General features: G+C 41.9%; 1 long non-coding RNA gene across 2 annotated transcripts; it reads left to right on the top strand.

Moving 5' to 3' along the window:
• The first annotated feature begins 303 nt into the window (after positions 1 to 303).
• On the top strand, positions 304 to 8,375 carry LOC123925673. 2 transcript variants are annotated; one of them, XR_006815058.1, is made up of 3 exons: positions 304 to 1,331; positions 2,711 to 3,153; positions 8,164 to 8,373. It is a non-coding gene; the product is annotated as an uncharacterized LOC123925673 (long non-coding RNA). The 2 variants fall into 2 exon arrangements; XR_006815059.1 differs by having other exon boundaries at positions 923 to 943; positions 1,067 to 3,153; positions 8,164 to 8,375.
• The last annotated feature ends 663 nt before the right edge of the window (positions 8,376 to 9,038 follow it).

The following is a 9,038-nucleotide window of genomic DNA, read 5'->3' on the forward strand; positions in this document are numbered from 1 at the left end:
GCCTCTCTGCCTGCTTGTGATCTGTGTCTGTCAAATAAATAAATAAAATCTTTAAAAAAAAAAAAGAAATGGATTAGTGGGGCTAACTTTCTTTGCTCTTGGCTGATCAAGGCTTTACTGCTGTGAGCAGGCAAGCAAGAGACAGGCAGCCACAAAGCAGCCAGGGCTAAGATGTTAGAGCGAGCCTGTGCAGGGAAGGCAAGAGCTAAACAAATAAAATGGAAGTGAAAGGGACATGGGGACGTGGGTGCCCTTCCTCCATCTGATGCTGTGGGAACTTTCATGGCCATCCCTCTCAGCAAAGGGATCCGGAGCCCGCCTGGAGTCAGCAGTGATGGGCACATTCACTGGGGAGTGCCCCTTGTCTCCACCCGTGGGCTCTGTCCTCATAGCCCTGTGTCCCCTGGACCTCCTCACAGCCCCGGCTGGCCTCCTCCAGGAGAACTGCAGCCCTTTTGTCAGTGCTTTCCCTTTAATCCCTAAACATGGGCTCCTTGGGGACACTCGTGTCAGTAGCAAATATGTACTCGTGTTCTACCTGTCTGGACAAGGAGGGTGCAGGTAAGGTCATCAAATGTCAGCTCTCTGAATTCAACATTCCTGCTCACAACTGGAGGTTATGGTGCAGGGTAGGGGGAGCCGGCTCCCCAGCCCATGCAGACGTGAAACCAGTCCTTCATAATTTATGGCCTTCCGATGCTTCAAAGATGTTGGGAATTCACACTAATACAAAATTTAAGACTCAATACAAGGAGAGATGTGTCTTAAATCCAGTCCGTGGTTTGAGTCTATCACAATGGCATGGCCCCGGGAATGAGCTTGACCAGAAATGCCAATTTTGGACAATGCCTGAGGGGATCCAAGGTCTCTGAAGAAGTCAAGATATCACTGTACTGTATTATTTCTGATTCACCTAAGAAGAGAAAAACAGTTTTAATGACAGGTAAGAGCTATGCATTCTTTCCCCCATTAGTTATCCTCACACAGATTGCCATAGCAGGCCTCTCTACTCAACGACTTTGATTCTTTAATGTGACTAATAATTACAGTGTTGATTCTATGTTAGGCACTGCGTGGACCTCCAGCCTTCCATCTGGTGAGATTCACTCTGGGAGCTCCCGCTGACTCCACTGCAAAAGAAAGAAGTATCACCAATGGAGATTAATCCTCCCATCAGCCTGGAGAGAAAGGGCCGGCAAACAGCATGTGGATCCGTTCAGCACGCTACTGCCTTTATTAAACAGCCAATAGGACAAAGGGAAACAAGGCCTTTCCTCTTCCAAAGGAGCTCTGCCAAAAATGTATTATCCGGTCAAGGGCCACACGTTCAGGTCCTAATGCACTTTTTTCCCCAGACATGCTCTTATAACGTGTGGTAATAAGATTAGGCATAGGCAGTTTGGAGTAGATAAGGTGTCTTTAGTCAGGCCTGGGGAAGGAAGGGTAAGTCAGGCTTCTGGAAGGAGGAGGTTGAACTCGTAGGGCTCATTCCCTTTTCACAATTTATTTACCATTTAACAAATACTGTGGAAGGCTAATTTCATCATATGCTAGGTGTAGTGGGCTGAATGATGGCCCTTCAAAGTGTATGTCCATATGCTAATCCCTGGAACCTGTGAATATTACCTTCTAAGGCAAAAGATGTTAAGTTAAGGATCTAGAGAGGAGATTATCCTAGATTATCTGGGTGGGCCCTAAATACAATCATGTGTATCCTTAGGAGAAGAAGAGGTGACGAGGAAGAGGAGGCAGGGACTGGAGTAATGCACCCACAAACCAGAGAATGCTGGAGGCTCAGACTGGGGCATGGGGCAGGCTTGCCCCCAGAGGCTGGGAGGGGGCATAGCCCTGCTCACACTATGTCTCAGTGGGATGTTGACCTTCCCTCCTGGAGTCTGTGATCTAGTGCAGGTCTAGGGCCAAAAACGTGTGGCTTATGGTCAGAACGATGAGATTGCAGGCCCCCACAGATGCCATGGGTGAGACTGGTGAGCCCAGAGATGGCTGAGGCAGAAGCTAGAAGCAAATTGTGCCTGTAGTGCAGAAGAACCATTTTGTTTTGAATGCCCATATGCCCTGAGATGTTTTACTGATATCAATGCAACAAATTTATTTTTTAAAATAATGTTAATATTATTTTCTGATTATAAAAGGAATACACATACATTGAAGGAAACTAGAAAAAATTCAGAATGATATAAAGAGCAGAAATTAAATTTGTCCATAATTCTACTGTCCAGAGATGATACTGTGACCATTTCCAGTTATTAATGCACGTACACACAATGGGCATTTTGGTCAGATGTTACTTCTGCATTGTTGTGACTGTCATCTCACATTATTGGTGGGTGGCTTAGACTTCTGGGTATAAGGAAGGTAAATCCTCCCAGTGTGGAGTAGGAAAAAGGGTTTGGGTTTTAGGATGTACTAGATGGGATCAGCTAGGTTATGCCGTGGTACCCAAATAATATGAAATCCTGAAGGTTTATTGTTGTACACATGACAAATCCATCGTGAACTGAGGGTCAGGGTGGTCATTCGGGGACTCTGCTGGCAGTTGTCACTTGGAGTCTCTGGTTGAAGACATGCTGCCATCTGGAATGTTGGAATGGCACTGGTCCCTGAAGCAAGGAAAGAGAGAAAGGAGCACCACTCGCGGGTTTTTCACTGTCTCCTCCCCCAAGTGACTCACATCATCTTTCCCTCACAGCTCATCGGCACAGCTGGAGACATGGTCACACCCCACTAGAAATGGCTGGGAACTGTAGAGGAGTGCAATGGGCATCTGACTCTATTATAGTAGAGAGTTGCTGACTTTGTCACAGACAATGAAATATAAGTGCCCTGGATTCCACCGGACATGGACAGCCATCAGGCCTTGAGGCAGCTGGAGGGACAGTGGCTGTCTCAGGTTCTCTCCTGTGCTTTCCCGGATAGCTTGTCAAGTCAGGTCAGCCGTGTAGGAGCAGAAATACACTTCCCTGGAATTGCCCGTACTTCCACAAAAGGTGGGTGCAGGCAAAAGTCTCCCAAATGGCAGCCCTGGAACAATTTGGATCCTATTTTTTCAGCTCAGACTTCAACATGGTGGGAGGCTCCTGATCTGATAGGGTGCTGAAGAAAAGTCTTTCTTGGAGTCAAAGTAGAGGAAAGGTAATTAGTGAAGTCAATATTCATCTTTACCTTATATATGAGTTTTATTGATCTCATGTTCTGATACATGCACATGTATTTGATCTTAGCACCATTATTTATTAAAATAAGAAGAAAACTGTAATCTCTTCACCAGCCCTGCCCTATATTACCTGAACTACATCTGCATGGAAATTTTCTTATTAGTAATGTTAAGAAATCCAGGCATGGTGAATTGGACTCTGATTTTAGGAACACATCACTGAATGTTCCTTCGTGGCAAAGGAGTCCCCAGCATGTTCCAGAATCAGGAATTTTCAAAACTAGGAGATATCCTTGGGTGTTCATGCACCAAGAGGGGAGGCTGGGCAATGGAGTGAGGGGACCTTAAATAATTTCCAGAATGGATTAAATGACTTTCAGAGCTTAGTGAAATTGCCACCTGTCATTGCATTTGGCAGGGGAATACAGAAAAGATTTGGGATTAAGCTTCTGCATTGTATCCAGGAGAGCCATCTCTGCAAAAGGAACTTTTGTTTCAATTCTATTCAGATCTCCAGTTTGATCAGGCTGGGCTTATGTGCCTGCCTAGAGAGAAGGTGTGTGGTTACCCTGGAGGTTTTATGTTCTTCCGAGCCCACGTGCAGGGTATTGTACATGAAAGGAACTTCTGGAATTCTTAAATTTCTAAAGCCTCCATTTAAACCTGGAGGGTTCGTACTTATCTTATCTCTAATTGGGCCCCTACTCTTGGTGCTTGGGTAACATATTGCTCATACCTTGGGCATTGTCATTAACAGATGAGGAAGCTGAGGGTGACAGATGCCAGGTAGTTTTCCAAGGTCATGAAGTTAGTAAGGGATGGAGCTGCTATGGAAATCCAAACATATCAAATGCCTGACCCATGCTCTGTGTCTGTCAGGCCAAAGCAAGCTTTGCTATAAGTTTCTTCAAAAGCTAGGATCAGAATGGGAACAGAGATCAAGGGGAAACAGAGTTCAGCCAACAATTCAGTAAAAGATAATGCATGATATTTTCAGAGAGAGGACAGACGTGGGGGAAAAAACAAAGCTTTGGGACATAAGGTCTTTGTGCATTTCACAAAAATGCAGTTGAAAAGTGGAGAATATAGTCTCCTGGGTGTTTGCAGCCATTTTGATAAAATTATTTGTCCATGTAACTACAATTTCGATTTTTCTTCCCCTTGTGATAGAGAGCTACATGTTGACATCATCTTAAATTTATCCTTGGCAGTACCTGGCTTTACCTGCATTCTTGGTCTAACCTCACTGGAGGCCAAGGTGTAAAGGACTTCCTGATACATATACGTTTTTCTTTTGAGTTTCTGGTGCCAATTAATTGTGCTGCACAGTGAGTGGCCTGACTGTAGAATGTAGGGTTGAATTCAAAAACTCTACTATCTCTACTTAGCAATTGGGTTTCTAGTTTCTCTTTAAAAGTACTGATACACTTGCATTCATGGTACCCTGTCAGAATGCCAGCTTTTCTGGGACTCTGTCACAAGTTCACAGTGTAGGAGAAGGGGATGGAGGTAGATTCAGAGCTTGTTAGATTGGATAAGCCTGTTCCTACCTTGTGCAGCAAGTTATGGATTCCCTGATTTCATATCAGAGTTACATGGATGACGGTGGGAACAGAGCCACTGTGGTAGTTTGGGATGTGTGATCTGTTGGCAGATCTTGTCTGTTTTGCGAGGCAGTGGGAGACATGAGGGAGGGCCTATATTCCTGTGAAGTTAACCGGTCTGACTTACACAGTTACTAGATGGATCCACTCCATATCAGCTACTGATAGTGAGACAAGCATATATACCAGCATTAGAAAAAGCAGTAGGCCTTTGAAGAGAATCAGGACTTAGCATGGAAAGAGATTTACCTGGACAATTGGAGTAATTGTTCCTGGGACAGAGGATTCATGGTGGACATTAAGAGGCTGAAAAGAAGTCCAAGTAGCATCCTCATTGAGTACTGAGGCTATAAAAAAAAGAACAGGTTACCAGGCAGTGAGATAAATATGAACAAGAAGGAGTCTCAGACATTAAAAAAATTCAGAAATTAAAAATTAAAAACTCATTAAAATAATTTTATTTCTTATTTATGCTTTTATTCAATGGTTCTGCTTTCCATAATGGAAATGTACTATTTTTTATTCATTTCAATGAAGATTGCTAAAAGATGTAAAGCCTTGAGTTTCATTTCTTTTTCTTTTTATTTTTTAAAATTTATTTTTTATTTTACATACGGTTTTAATATTTTTGTAACTTAGTTTTTGATCATCAAGCTTTTACCAACTAGCCAAAGTTATTTTAATCATCGATTTCATTATTAATCACTGGAAAACACTGTAGGCTACCTACAATGCAAAAAACATGCTAAAAATAAAAAGAATGTGTATCAGCGTCTTTTTCTGATTCCAAATTCACTTGCCCTTTATGGATCTTTAGCTGAGTTAATAGTGTTCTGGAACTACATCCTGCAAACATTAAGAAATCTTCAGGGCCAGGAAATATTATGGGTATTCCATAATTCAATATGTACGGTGAAACAACGCTCTTGATATATTTGCTATTTTTGAAGGGAAGGGAAGGAATTTCATTCTGACCAAGAAGCTGCTGACCAAAGAATTATGGTTTGAGTAGCAGGTGCATTTTTCACTTTGGGAAATAAGATAAGCTAAAGAAATAAAAGAGATTTGAGCTCTTATTTTACACAATTTCACTTACAACCTTAAAAACCGCCTTTCTTAATAGTTTTTCTTTGCCAAATTTAAAGCAAATAGAATGGAACCTAAGATGAAAACTGCAGGGTAACAGGAAAGACGGGGAAACAAATATCTTGCTCGGAATTGGAGGTAGTACAAGAATGACAGGGAAGAGTGGTAAAGACATTGAACATGAATCAGTGTGACTCTGGTACTGTGATGGGGAATAGGTACTGATTGAGGATAAAGAGAAGTATAAAGCATGGAAACCGAGGGTTCTTTTTTCCATTCTATATGCCATGCTTTAAAACACTGTTCTCATTGCTATAGTGGAATACCAAGTCCTTTGCAGAAGAAGGGCGGAGCTCTAAAAAGACCAACGGAAACAAGTTTAGAAAATGACTCTGAAAGTACCTGAAAGAATTTAATGCTTCGAAACTCAAGTAGAATCAGGTTAAGGTCAAGAAATCAAAATCAAACAAGCCCCAAACCAGTGAAACACTGAAAAATTTTTAATGTATTCAATATAAAAAGAAGCAAGGTTAATTTATTAACTATTTGCAAACACGGGGGAGGGCCCATAGCTGGATGGAGTAGGCTGTTTTCCCTCCACCATGAGAAGAACTGCAGGATAGGGACTGAATTGGAGCAGGGAAGAGTTAGGTGCAGAAAAGTCATTTCCTTGAGTGATGCTATGTTATTAGATACTGATATTTTCAGATGGAGATTATAGAATTGTCTAATTCTATAGTTGGAGGGGGCGAGGCGAAGAGAGAACTATTCATGTCTGTATTTGTCTGGATTGGTTTTTTTTTCCCCCAAAACCAAACTCCCAAACAAAGAACTCTGCTAATTGTTAGTAAAGAACCCAGACACACAGGTCTAGCGTTCTTGGAAGCTGACTCTTTGGGAGAGGTTTAGAGACGGAGGAAGGTGAGTTCTGGGCATGTGGTCCTGTGAGCACCAATCTGAGTGCTGCAGTTCAGACTAGACACATTTCAAATTTTCAACAGCCCACGTGTTGCTAGCGGTTACTGTGTGGACAGTGTGTGGACAGTGCAACGCTGTGGTCTGCCTGTATTTATATTTTAATTTTTATGACATGTTGGTTCAAAAGTCAAATTTTGTTCTTTCTAAAATGAGCTAGCTAACTCATTCTTTCCTTAAATAAAATAACTGTCTCTAGTTTTCTACTTCACTCTTTGAAAGTTCTTAATAGTTGTTTTATATATAAATGAGTAGTTTTGTAAATCATCAATTATTGTGAAATTCCAGTCTTGGAAGAATAAATACACAGTCATACTTCAACTGATGGAATTTCAAGGGAATAGCATAAGGTCCAAAGAAAGTCTCCTTTCTGAGCCTGAAAGGGCCATAGGCCCTGCATGGTTTAACCTAATCAATGAATTTTGCTCCTTGCTTGTGTCTATCATGACAGTTCCAATTCACTAAAACAGTGTCCTAGCCCAAAATAATAGTCATGATGACGATGATTAATGTTTGTTAAGCTAAGTTTTAAGCACATAATCCTATGTTCTCTGAACACTATTGCATTAGCTCTCACATAACAAAAGATAGGTTCTACTTCTCTCCGATTTTAGTGATTAGAAAGGTTTAGAGTCACTTCAGATTATATAGGTGATAAGAAACAAAGCAGGGATGCAAAACAAGAGCTGATCTAGCTCCAAGGTCTGCATGCCTAACTCCAACAGACACTGCCTGCCTTCTGTCATGCCCCTTGGCTCCCCATCTCATGTCATCCTTGACTCCACTAGAACTTTCCCAGTTAGCCTCCTTCTCTCAACCTGTGAGATCACACTCATAGTCAGTGCCTCATAGATTATGCTACTTTTGCAGTTTCTATGAAGGAATAACTCTCACAATTCCTATAACCCTCTAGTTCTAACTGGAATGTAGCGGCCCCACAGTCTCACTAACCTGCCTCACTCTGGAAGACACCATCTACAGATCCATGCACACTTTCCGCAGTGACACTTTCTAAGGAATGGTGGCCAGTGTTCAACCAAGGCACACCCTTGGCCAGAAAACCAAAGCACTTCCAACACTTCATTTCTCTTTCCTCCTTTTCTTCCTCTTCTGCAATGTCCCCAAAGCAGAAAACATCCCACCTTGAGTACAAGAGGACTTGAATACTTAGCACTCATCTTAGGGAAATCATTACTGATGCATTTGTGTCTGAGTTACCCATAGTTCAGTGGGTGTTTGGAGACTGCATTTGTTTCCTGAGGCTACTGAAACAAATTATCACAGCTTGGTAGCTTAAAATAATAGAAATTTCTTCCCTCACAGATCTGGAGGCCAGAAGACTGAAATCAAGATGTTGGCAGGGCTGCACTCCCAGCAAAGGCTCTAGCGGAGAAGCCCTCCTTGCATCTTCCAGGTTCTGATGGCTCCTGGCATTCTTTGGCTTGTGATGGCATCACTCCAATCACCGACTCTGTCTCCACAGGCCCTTCTTTATGTCTCTGTGTCCTCTCCTATTCTTCTAAGGACATCATTGGATGGACCTAAATCCTGAGTGATTATAGCTCTAGATCCTTAACTAGTTACATCGGTAAAGACTGTATTTCCAAAAAAGGTTACATGCTGAGGTTCTGGGTGGACATGAATTTCGGAGGGATACTATTTAACCCATTTGGGAGCATTTGTACCATATGGAGCCTTCTCATGTATGCCCACAGTGCACAGTATCAGCATTTCGTGAAGATAACAACATTTTCCCCCTGAGTGTTGCCATGAAGAAAGATAAAGGGAGGCAGAAAACTCTAAAGGTCATGGATGACTAAAATTGAAGGCATAAGCAGCCTCCTTCTGACCTGATTGTGCTCTACACAAGGCGCTCACCTCCAAGCAGCAATATGTGACAAAACTTTACCAGCAAATATGAATTTCAAAGGAAACCAAATATAAATTCCATCTCTTTCTTAGGAAGATTTCAAATGATATTCTTGGTTAAGTTTATTACCCCCTCTAAACTCCTGTAGTACTTTGTACCTCATTTTATTTTATTTAAAGTTAACATTAACCTAGTGAATATGTACCACGGGCAAAATTGAAAATATTAACTAAATAAACTAAAAGGAAAGATTGACAGGAGAGAGACTTTATGGGATGGGGCCCCGAAGACAAGGATGGGGATATAAACAGGTAGGACATTGTCCTCA

Source organism: Meles meles, chromosome 1 (assembly GCF_922984935.1).
Source record: "Meles meles chromosome 1, mMelMel3.1 paternal haplotype, whole genome shotgun sequence".
In the NCBI taxonomy this organism is placed as follows: domain Eukaryota; kingdom Metazoa; phylum Chordata; class Mammalia; order Carnivora; family Mustelidae; genus Meles; species Meles meles.